Source organism: Daktulosphaira vitifoliae, unplaced genomic scaffold (genome assembly GCF_025091365.1).
Source record: "Daktulosphaira vitifoliae isolate Bord-2020 unplaced genomic scaffold, ASM2509136v1 Scaffold_4, whole genome shotgun sequence".
Lineage (NCBI taxonomy): Eukaryota > Metazoa > Arthropoda > Insecta > Hemiptera > Phylloxeridae > Daktulosphaira > Daktulosphaira vitifoliae.
Genome location: NW_026099575.1, coordinates 1,152,922 through 1,165,810, shown reverse-complemented (window position 1 = coordinate 1,165,810; position 12,889 = coordinate 1,152,922). Strand labels below are relative to the sequence as shown.

General features: G+C 33.6%; 1 protein-coding gene and 1 non-coding gene across 2 annotated transcripts in view; both read right to left on the bottom strand.

Moving 5' to 3' along the window:
* The window catches only part of LOC126904038 (uncharacterized), a 50,266-nt gene that overhangs the window by 1,259 nt on the left and 36,118 nt on the right, over positions 1-12,889 (bottom strand). The gene's annotated exons all lie outside the window — the stretch shown is intronic.
* Trnar-ucg (transfer RNA arginine (anticodon UCG)) lies at positions 10,709-10,781 on the bottom strand. Its single transcript has one exon. It is a non-coding gene; the product is annotated as a tRNA-Arg (tRNA).

Below are 12,889 nucleotides of genomic sequence, written 5' to 3'. Positions count from 1 at the left end.
TTTTTTTTTTTTTTTTTTTTTTTTTTTTTTTTTTTATCCTTCATGTGCAACCATAGACAACCCGGGAGGAACCAGCCGTCAAGCATTACTTCTCCCGGGTTGGCCGTTGCCGTTTATTCTTAATTAAATACATAAATACATTGATACATTGATAAATACATTGATACATTGATAACATAAAATATAAACCATTAAAACAAGATAACACGATAACAAGATAACATAACATAAATACATGTTGTGTAACTTAACACATAATTAATATTAATCACCTATCCAGACGCCTCGCTATCGATCTCCTCATTGGTTGCCCCTTACTGCACCTCTCCAAATCCTCCTTTGCACTCATCACATTGTTGGCAAAAGTTTGTATCACCTCCCAGTTTTCCTTACTCTCCAACATTTTGCTTATCAGAGTTCCCGCTTCTAAAGGGCCTATCGTTCGCATCAACTCTTGCCTTTGTCGGTTCCATCCTGAACACTCAAATAAAGTGTGCTCAGCGTCATCCGTAGGACTGTCACAACTCCAACAAGAAGGGTCGCTTAGTCTTTTGATTTTAGTTAGGTAGCTTGCGAAACAGCCATGGGCCGACAACAGTTGGGTTAAGTGGAAGTCAACCTCCCCATGTTTGCGTAGAACCCAGTCGTCTAAGTTTGAGATTAGGCTCCTAGTCCACTCCCCTTTGGTTGCATCTCTTAGTTGTATTTTCCATTTTTCCAATGTGCGGCGCCTTAAAATTGATCGCCAATTTGTGCCCATCTCGGTGGCCGAGTTCCTCCATTGGTACGCCTCTTTCCTCTCTTCTGCTAGTAGTTCAATCGGTGGTACCGATGCCAATATATGTGTGGCGGTGACGCTGACTGTGCGATAGGCACAAACACTGGCAAGTAACACTCTACGCTGGACTCTTCTTAATGCATCTACACTTGTTTTTTTGTATTGCAGAGTGTCTGCCCATATCGGGGCACCATAAAGCAGCACTGAGTGTACAACCCCGCTTAGCAGTTTCCTCCTGCATTCTTTTGGGCCACCCATATTTGGCATTAGTCTTAAAAGTGAAATAACCATTGACATCGCCCGTTCAGTTACCTTTTTTATGTGTTCCACAAACATTAAATCTCTATCTATGACCACTCCTAAGTAGTTTAATGTTTGAGAAACCGGTATCTGCACATCTTCTAGCAAAATTAATGGAATACGGTCTTTATACTTCCTCCTGATAAAAAAGCGGTCTTTATACTTCCTCCTGAAGAAGATCACTTCCGTTTTGGCGACAGCTAGCTGAAGACCCAGGCGCCTAATCTCCCCCGCCACTGTAGCTAACGCCTCATTAGCCAATATTTCAACATTTTCTGGGGAGTCGGCTACGGCCATGATTAGAGTGTCGTCTGCAAATCCCACGACTGACGCCCCTACAGGCAATGATTTCTCTAACACGGAATTGTATGCCATATTCCATAGTATTGGGCCTAACACCGATCCCTGTGGAACGCCGCATGTTACATTCACCTCCATTTTTTTGCCGTCTGCTGGGCACGAGATAAATGCACATCTACTAGAAAAATATGAAGTCATTAGTTTCATTACTGCGGAGGGTATGTTCCACCTCCGAATCGCCTCGATTATATGGTTCCATCCAATTGAGTTGAACGCGTTTTTTACGTCAAGGCTCACTGCCACGCAACATTTGTTATTGTTTATTGCCCTGAGGGCTGTGTCGTGCACTACCCGTAAAGCGTCTATGGTGGATCTTCCTCTCCTAAATCCATATTGACGTGGTGACAAATCGCCATTTTGCGCTAGGCATTTTTCAATTCTCCAGACCAGCAACCTCTCCAACATCTTCGCCACATCGTTAATCAGGCACAATGGTCTGTACGATGATGGCTCTGAGACGGGTTTATTACCTTTTCTGAGTAACACCAACCGAGCCTTCTTCCACATGATAGGAAACACGCCTTCTACCAGACACATATTAAATATCATTTGAAATATTTGCGGATCCGCTACATGTACCGCTTCTAATATTATATTAGTGACGTTGTCAGGACCAGGTGCCTTCTTCTTTCCCTTTATGTATTGTACCACTCCGTCCACTTCCTCCCTTGAAAACAGTTGTGTTGTTTCCATATGTAGTGTAGTCGATGGCTCCAGTGCTATACCTGAGTGGTCAGGAAACAGCTCCCTCACCGTTTTGTTGATCAGTTCTGGTTCCATCCGCTCCACCGCCGTTCCACCTCTCAACTTCCCCATTACTAACCTGTACGGTCTACCCCAGGGGTCCTTGTCGACACTCCGTAATAGTTCCTGCCAGCATTTTTTTTTGCTGTTGAGAATCGCATCCTTGAGCCTCTTTCTTGCGTGTTTTAAATCTTCCTTACATTGGTCTAAGACGTCTTCTGAGGTTTTCCCTCTTAAGACTTCTATTCCTACCCTTTTGCATGCTCTCCTGGAGCGCACACATAATTTCCTTAATTCTGCGATGTCACTGTTCCACCAATAGGCTGGTGGTTTCCCATGGGGGGGAAGTCTCCTCTTGGGTAAAGCGAAATTGCATGCAGCATGTACTTTCCGCTCGAAATCCAAGATCATGTCTTCTAAATTGACATCCTCCTCACTTTCGTTGTTCTTCGCCCACATATACCCCGTCTTGAAGGTTTCTATGTCCAGTCCTTTGGAGGTGTTCCATCCGCATTCATAAACTTGGCTTTTGCTCCTCATCTTCGCATTTTGTATATTGAACGAGATGAAGTTGTGGTCAGAGTGGTTTTCAATGTCCGTCCGGATATGCCAATCACAGATTTTGTTGCAAATTCTGTTTGATGCCGCAGTTACATCTACCACTGATCCCCTCCCTCGGCCTACGAAGGACGGCGACGTTCCCGTGTTCAGTATGTTTAAGTTTACTCCTACCAACAGGTCATTGAGCGCGTCACCTCTGGAGTTAGTCACCACATCTCCCCATGCTGCAGACCTCGCGTTAAAATCTCCGGCTACTATAATATCTCCACTTAGGCCACGGCGCCGAACACTCCCCTCCAGTGTGTGGAGGAAGTCTTCGAACTCTTGCATGGTTGTGTTTGGTGATACATAACAACTGTAGACTGTTATTGTATTGACTCTGGCTGCAATAAATGCTGTATCGTATTCAATATCGGATATTGACATGTGATCTCCGAAAACGCCGAGTGCTGATCTGCCTGACACGAGCCAACCACCAACTCCATCTGATAATCCGTGGTGCTCGGACGCTATCACCACATCTATTCCCTCCTCGTGTATTTGCTGCCTCAGTAAATCCATCGCCAACTTGCAATGGTTTAAGTTCCCCTGTAGAAAAGACATTGAGCATGCCATCAACATGGTGCCGTCCCCGACTCCCGGAAACTGGATACCCTGCTTCTTCTTGTTAATGCTGGCTCGCCAGCTGATCGACTTTCCCAAACCGCTTCTTCTTTCTTTAGCTTCTCGCCAAATGCTCTCCTTTGCTCTTCATGCTGGTTACAGCTTTTAATCAAGTGGCCCTCCTGTCCACACCCTCTGCAGCAGTTTGTTCGGTCCGGACCGGTGCAGTCCCTGGTATTGTGGCCAAAAACTAAACATCTGAAGCACCTTTTTTTATCGACCCAAAGTCTCGCTCTACAGGACACGTACCCCACTCGTAGGCGGCCCTGCTCCAGTATTCTACGGGCCAACTCTGGGGCCATGGTTAATATTGCCATCTTTTGCCCTCTCAGCAAGGTCCGCAAAGTTATCTTAATTTCCATTCCGCTATTTTGTTGGTCCAACATTGATTCGATAGCCTCCATAACCTCCTCCTGTGTGGTGATCTCATCCAGCCCAAATACTCCAATTCTGGTTCGATTCTGCAGGGTCGACACTACTATTTCATCTCCTACTGCATTTTTAATTGCCGAGTTAACACGATCAACCGTCGCTGAGCCTCTACTCATTTCCACTAACAAATGTCCCGCTTCCGTTCTCCGCATTGCTACTATGTCCTTGGAAAGTTCTTTTAGTGTAGGCTCTGCTCGAATTTTTTTTAACGCCTCAACGTACGATACTGGCCCAGTCTTTATAATAATCGCAGGCGATTTCTTTTTGACCTCCGTCTTCCTTGTTTTTTTGTTAGCTACTTCCACCCACGCTTCAACATTCTGTCGCCTGAACGGCTCACTGCCCTGGCTTTTGATTACCACATCGTTCGTCTCTTTATTATTCTTTATTCCTTTATTTCCCAATGAATTTTCCACCGTGTGCTTTAGATCTACTATTGCTGAATAAATAGTGTCCAGCTTAGAATCATCCTCTGACGCCTTCTGCACCACCGTGTTTTGCAATCCCTCTATTATTTTCCTCTGCCATGAACCCCTCGTTTTTTCCGCCAAATCCTTAACCTCGCTGACTTTTTTACAGATTCGATCTGAATCGTGAATAAGCTGTAGTAGTAGCGGTGGCTGTCATAGGAGAAGGTCACGTTTTTGTGTCGCTCCCAGTTTAAGTATTAAATTCTGGGGTTTTTCTTGATAGTNCATGTCAATTAGCGAATCCGTAGGCATCGTAATTGACATTTCCGGACATAAAGGTGAATAACTCGGAAACTACTCAACTAGTAGCTTCCTAAATTTTACCATATGGTTTTCCTGCTGCCCAGAGCGATGTCTCCAAATTTGGGCGCTGTAGGACCAAAATTGGAAAAAATCCCTTGGAAGGGATTTTTCGCCCCTATAGTGAAGGTGTACCCGAATGAGTAGACCAAAACAAAATTTCTGGCGAAAGAACCTAGTTCCTAGCCCCACTTGCCGCCGAGCTATGTCGTTTTCAAAAAAACGAAGGGGAGGGGGGTAGAAACTCACTTTTAGGTGGTAACCCGCCTAAGTGCGTCTAGATCCCTGCCACCGGTCCGGGCTCTCTATCTTCAATATTGGATCCACCAGATCGCTACGAAGTTTGCGGGGGGTGGGGTAATATTGAAGAATTCTTCTAAGACAAAAACGTAAACAAAGCAACGCGCAATATGGCCGTCCTCAGCCTTCTGGCGGCTTCGCCGTTGGCGTTTGCCGTTTGTTAGCACAAAAACACGTGTATATGGAATTCTTACCTAAATGAAGATCCTATGTTAATACACGCATAAAACTAAAAAAAACTTAAGAACTCCGCCAATATTAGTCGGATCGACTCAAAATCGACACCAATCCGAGCGCGCACTTTTGAGTAATTTTGATACCAAAATATCAAAAAAACTATCAAGAAAAACCCCAGAATTTAATACTTAAACTGGGAGCGACACAAAAACGTGACCTTCTCCTTCTNATAAAAATTACTCAAATTTTGATTAGTAACTTTTTCTTTATAGAGTTGTTGTTTTTCTTTTCGTTTATCTTTACGATTCTCTTTTTGCGTGGTAAAAACGTCCACTGTAGACATAAAACCTCTTCTCCCTGGCATCCGTTGTGCCAGTAAAAACTGTCTATCTTCATCAATTTTAATTTTTTTTAAAGCATCAGCATCAGCGATATCGAAGAGATTGGTCAATTTTATATGAAACCCACATTCGTGTTGTCGGTGAAGCTCTGTTTTTCTATTTTTATGTTTGAAAAGATTTAGCCATTGATTATAAAGTTTTTTAAACTTATTTATAGCATTATCTTTTCGAGTTGTCGGTATTCTTGCTTTATTCCAAACAAATGTAACTTCTTCGATCACTTTATTGCATGCATATTTAAACAAATTTTTTCAATACGATAAATATGAAAGAAAAACCGTAATACTTCACCATTAGACGGCAAACGATTACTTGGTACAGTTGAAATAGGCTGACCAATTAAATAAATATAAGTATTACTTCGCGTTGTCATTTTTAATTTACTGAATAAATATATGTATAATTAAATTAGCACTGATTCACATTTAAAGCACACTGACAATTAACAATTAGAGTGACACGAACATCAAAACAGCGCACTGTCAACTAAAATATAATTCTACAATGATAATAGACGTATATCAACCTTTAATATATAGTCATAGTATAATAAGTTATAAACTGTACAATACATAGGAATAACCCTGTCAGAAGTATAGATAAAATGTTTTATTTATTGATATAGTAATAATACAGTCGTATAAGAAAATATTACAATTGCAATAATACTAATATTTATAAGTATAGTATAGGAAAAATACCGTAGGTTATTCTGTACAATAAAAACTTTAAATTGCTTGGGATGGCTCAAAAATAATTTTTTTTCATAAGTATAAATGTGGAAACTATTTTTAAACTCTAGAAAACAAATTTAGATGGTAGGAAGACAAAATTTTTTTAAGTAATTTTTTTAGACCACCCTAATATATATATATATATATATATATATATTATGGGGTTGACATTTTATTTATGTTTTCTTGTGTAGAATTTTTTCTTTTTAATTCGAATTCTTATCGATTGTATATTTAATATGTGATTTATTTTTATGAATTTTCTATATATATTTATTTAAATTAAACTTATTTGTGAAAAGCGTGTGGTCATTTAAATTAATAGTAATACGTTTACATATAAATGTTTATATTTTATAACCAAACTGGATAACTTCAATATTTCATTGGTGTTATAAATGTGCCATTTATATAAAATAATATTAATTACGATAATATGATTTAATTACACAAAATCTTTGACTGATTTTACTTGTAAAAGATTCTAAAAACTCTATATTTTATTAGAAATATATTTTATAATCTGTCCTTATTAAATTTTTTACGTTTGCTGAACAAGTATTTTCTTTTGAGAGAATCGAGAGATCGACATCAGTAATTATTAAATCTTCCTCTTGCCTGTCCAAAACAAGATTAAAAAATATTTATATCAATGTAAATATTTATCAATGTGGCAATGTGTTCCTGCGTTAGCGCCTTGAAAGGATGCGGCACAATAATCACCAAGACAAAATTTAAACACTGTAAATATACTTGTAAGTTTCTCTGCGTTGTCTGTCGGCGCGATGTACATTAAAACAAAGACATTAGTAACAAGACTAGCTACCCAATAACAATAAATTTATTGTATTAAATAAAAATTTAAAGTTGTGTTGGGTTTAAAAAATAGTAAAAAAAAAATTTAATGTTTAAAATACTATTTCACATTTATTTCCACAATAAGAAAAATAAATAAGTAAAACATTATAATTCAATAAATAAATTAGTTTAAATTGAATGATTCACCAAACATAGTTCTTTTTAAAATTTCTAAGTGTTATTTAATTCTTTAAAGGAAAATATTCTAAGTCAAAAAAAATTAGAAAATAAACTATGTGTTTTTAAATTAAGAAAATATTTCAAGTCCAAACTAATTAAATAAACAACTAAGTCCCGGAAAGTGAAATCTTGAGTAGAATGTCGTAGAATTTGTGTATTTTAAAATTTCTGAAAGAACTGGTTTTGATCGGAAAAATTATTTTTTATAGTCAGAAGGGGTTAATCTTGCGATTCCTAGTGCGATCTTGGAAGCTGAGGTTTCTATTCTAATTGTTAATTATAATGAGGGCTCTGCGAGTAGGCGTTACTTAATAATCTCTAGAATAAGTAGATTTTATACCATAATTAACTGGTTATTTTGTATTTTAAATAAAAGAACCCTGTTTTGGTGATTTTGTATATTCATAATATGTGAACATGTATGTACAAATGATAACATAATATTATAAGTAACATTATAATATTACAGTGGCTTAATTTTTTTATGCTTAATTCTCTATTTGTTACCAAAACATTAAGTCAGCTCGCTATAATATCATGTTTTTGTCTCCAAATCGTGATTTTTTCGCAGAGGCGTACATAGAGGAGGTGACATAGCTATGGCTATATCAGCATCCCCTTTTCATAGAAAAATCATGCGTACGCCATCATTTTCTAGTGAGTGTTTTTTAATGACAAATACCTGTAAAATAAAATAAAACATCAAAGAAAACAGTTTTTTCAACATTTAGTAATAATTAATGAAGCTTGCCAACAAATATGATTTTACGATCTATTGCTTTATCGTTATTCACTCAGATTATTAACTCTAAATAAATGGGATAATATAAATTGACTTACCTTCGTATTCTATAATGTTCAAGAAGATAAATGAAGTATTAACCAGAAATACTAATTTTTACTCAATATATTAATTTATGGTAATAATGTCTTTATAGACTAAAATAAGTTTTAAACACAAGTAAGGTATACAAAATAAAATAACTCAAACGGCAGCAAGGGTCCGTGATCAAAATGTAATAGCAAGAGTAGTTCGTATGAAAGAACTAGCTTACTGGAGCTGTAGCTCTGGCAGTAGCTCTCTCTGGTTTTTCAATGGATATCAGTGCTTTTTATAATATTAAAGAGGTACCCCCATATCCAGGGATATTGCCGCTTGTGTTATTCATGATTATATTTTATTATTTTAAATTATACATTACATGATAATTATTTTAGATAATATAATTAACAATAGATGAGTTAACATATATATAAATAATAAGAAATTGTATTGAACAGCATATTTGTTATGACAGATAAATTATTTGTTTGTTTATAAGTTATTTAAAATACAGATTTTACATTTTTCATTGATAATTGTGAGATGGGTAATGCAAAGTATTAAGCATGTCACGACAGAACGGAATCGAAGCCCCGTACCTACCCATCAAGGTTCGACGCGTTACTAAACTGGTAAGTCTACCTAGCTTTTAATCGTCCGGAAATTTTCCTAGAGTAAGTAATTATCTTCTAGTACTCCCTTCCTCCTTATAGATAGGGGCATTTCTACAAAAAAATTCTTTATCTTAAATCTAACATTTTACTCAACAAATACTAATAGTTAATAAAGTTTATAATAATTATAACAATAACTTAAATAAAACCTCATACTATTATTAGATAAGGATTATATAATTGAAGTATTGAACAATATTAAGTAACATTTTGTTACCACATAACATCATTTTTTAAAATAATATTTAACTTTTGTTTATGCATCTTATAAATTTAGTTATTTTAAGTCTTACCACTTTTAAATCCATATTTTTATGAAATTTTTTTAAGTAGCATTAATATTTGGACGGCCAACGTTAACACTAACCGGCCCACTTAATATAACCAGATCAGTCAGAGTCAGCAAAATGTACCCTTTTACTGCACATGCCTATGATGTTGACATATAATTAACAAAAAATTATTTTTAATTTCTAATATATTGAACATTTTCACGCCAAAAATATATAATGATCAATGTCGTTCTTTAGAAATATGCTATTTTATTAGAATATCCAAGGCCGCACTTGGCGCCTCAAAGCTTCTCCTGAGTGATATATTAATTTATTTTTTAACTATATGACACTCAATAGGATAGAGAGAACAGATAAAACTAACACAACATGAATTTTTTTTTGTAGTATACATAAATAAGAATATACATAAAAAATAATAATACAATAAGGATGGTAAACACACACACACACATATATATTGAGCAATATGTGTTTAGTGCTGATGATGGTAACATTGTTCCCAAAATACGTATAGGTGATTTTTTAGTAATTTTTGTGGCTTTTTGAGTTAAATAGTTTTTTTATCTTTAGTTTTAAATTAATATTTAAATATATTTTTAATTTTAAACATTACTTATTATATAGATATTTTTCTTCGAGAAAATAGGTAATTCATTAGGAAGTTTCTCTATATACCATCGATCTTATACATGTACATGTATAAGATGATACCACAATATATATAAAATATATATAAAGATCAGTGTCACTGGTAATTGCCTTATGTGCCTAGGCCGAAATACGACCGAGACAAATTCAGATGGAATGTAGCTAAATCATGCAATCTCAAACGGCATTTAAGTAAAATTTTATTCATTTACTGAAATCCATCTTTTTATAATAAATTCGAACACTCATTTAAATTCGTTCCTCTGCAAAAATGACACATTTGAAAAGTATTTCACTTAAAACGGTTAAATTTATTTATTTATAATCTTATAAATTAAATATACCTAATTTATTAATTTATACAATTCAAACATTTCAATAACAAAATTATTTAATATTAATTTTTTAATATGTTACACGTATATCAGAGCCGTTGCTAGATGTTTGTGTGGTGGTATACCGCACGAGGTCCCGCAAATCAAGTCGATGACTAAAAAAATGAACTCAGCTGAATCAAATTGTTTTGCCAACGATTTCAAACACTGACATTTGTTTATACTATGTAATTTCTTAGTTATATAAGTGAAATTTTAAATATTATTAATTTAATTTAATTTTTTATAAAATAAAATATTTCTTTCCTAAAATGTAAATATAAGTGTTAATAAAACGTTTTTTAATTTTCTTCGCAAAAATATATGTATTGTTTTTTAATTATTGTAGTAAATTTGTGTTACGTTCTATGTTTCACTTAAATAATATTTTATGTATTTTCTTCATAGCTAAGACATTTATATTTAAATAAATAAATTTAATTATAGCCTTTAAAAGATTATTTTTAAAGAGTATTATTAATTTATATATAAAAGTATTACTGGATTAACTATTTTCCTAGTGTATACTACTAATAAATATCAGGCGACATAACAGGTGATGCTTAATATAATTTCAACAGTAAAATGTTTTTTAAAAAAAGTCAACACTTACGAAGTGCAAAAACTAGACATTGCGACCGTGACAGGACTCGAACCTGCAATCTTCGGATCCGAAGTCCGACGCCTTATCCATTAGGCCACACGGTCTGTGTGACTAAATTGTCAAAAACATCCACATTTAACTGAACAGCGAAGAAAATAATAATTTTCAAAACTAAATACAAAAGTAAACTTATTACTTTTTAAAATTTTGTCTTTTAACTATTGAAAATAAAATAATAAATGAATTAAATTTAGTGTTTTATTGAACTTATCGTAATAGAACAATAGTAAACATCTGATAAGTTCTATTATCAATGAAATGTTGTGAAACATTTTATAAAAACGTAGTAGAAAATTCATAGAAAATAGTCCACTAAGCAAATTTAAAGACTGTGGGTCTATTTTGATTTTTATATTGATGTACTAATCTGTTTAGTATACTAAAACACGACGTTTTAGTGCAACTATTAACGTGAAACTAAAAACCCGTATTTTTGAATATTGGTATGCCAAAAAATCTTTATTAGTATACTAAAATTTTAGATGAACTTTTTAGAGTGAGTATCTACCACACTAATCATGATTTTAGTATACTAATTACTGTTCTCATTCATTTTCTTATGAAAACGTTTAACTTTGGTGTTTTTATAACGATCCCAAATTAATTTAATAATACAAAAATGGAACATCTTAATATATATTTATAATTCAAGTTATAAATAATTTGNTCAAAACTAAATACAAGAGTAAACTTGAAATGATTGAAAAAGGTCAAGATAATGACTACGCAAAAATGAGATTAAATATAGCGGAAGATCTGTTCTTTGGTATGTCACTAAACTAATTACAATATGGCAATGTACATATATTTTCTAGTTACATTAATAAAATGTTATTTTCTGTAGTGTAATAAACAAAAAACGGTAGCACAGTGGGGTCGAGGCACAGTGTAGACGAGACATAGATGGGACAAGTATAGATGATATTTGACAGTGATTAAAATCACAATCATAAGAAAGGCTTCAATGTAAATCTGTAGATAGTGTTTCATTTAGAGAANACTTTTTTTTTTTTTGTTTTAATTAGGCAATTGGTGGATTATTCCAAAAGCAACATCAACTCTTATTTCTTTGATTATATCCTAATTAGTAGTTTTTTGATTTTAAAATATAATATATGAATATATACTAATTATAATTATTAAATTTAGTATGAAATTGATATTTAATATTGTAATTTAAACGGAGAAATTATAAAAATAATAAAGAAGTTATATTTTGCTTTACTTTTACGTGTATAAAAATTTAAAGGGCTTGATACAATAATTTTCAATAAAAACTGTTTGTTACTATAAAAAAATGCACTGGACTACAAGGAACTTTCATCAGAAGCAAAAATATACTTTTCTAAATTAACTTTTCGCAATGTTTTCAAATGTGCAATTAGACTTTTTCTATCACTTCTAAGTTTTAATATTATCACACAGTGGTGACGTGGCATAGTTGGATCAAGTATTATGATATCTGACACTTAGATAGTGTTTAATTTTAAAAAATTGGTGGATTATTACCAAAGCAACATGATCTGCTAGTTCATTATTAATATCCTGATTCAGATAAAGTATATCGAATGAAAAAGAGATTATTAAAAATTATTATTTCTCTTAAAAAATTATGTTGATCCATACACTTTTTAAAAAGTTATAGCATTAAAAAGTTAAAAATAAAAAAATATCATTCGGTAGCCAATTTCACCCTCAAGACAAAATAAAGTACGAATTTTTTTTTTTCCATAATAAAGTGCATTACATTAGCTTTAATTTAAGATATATATAAAAGTGTCAGACTTACCGGAACACTTTCAAAATTTAAGTTGAAAAAGTTTTACTTTCTACATGCATTTTTTAGATTTAAACCCCCCTTGTATATAGGGAAATAGTCCGATTTAAAAAAACAGTATGTCGAATGAAAGATGTACATAAATACTACTTCTCATAAAAAAATTGGATTGATCCATACATTTTTCAAAAAGTTATACAATAATAAAGTTAAAAATGTAAAATACAAAATCGAAAATTTTCACACAAAAATAGCATTTGGTAGCCATTTTCACCGTGAAAATAAAATAAAAATTTTTAAATCCCCCCCTGTGGGCAGGTAAAAAGTCAGATTTATAAAAAAAATATACCAAATGATAGGTAATGACATCATGCA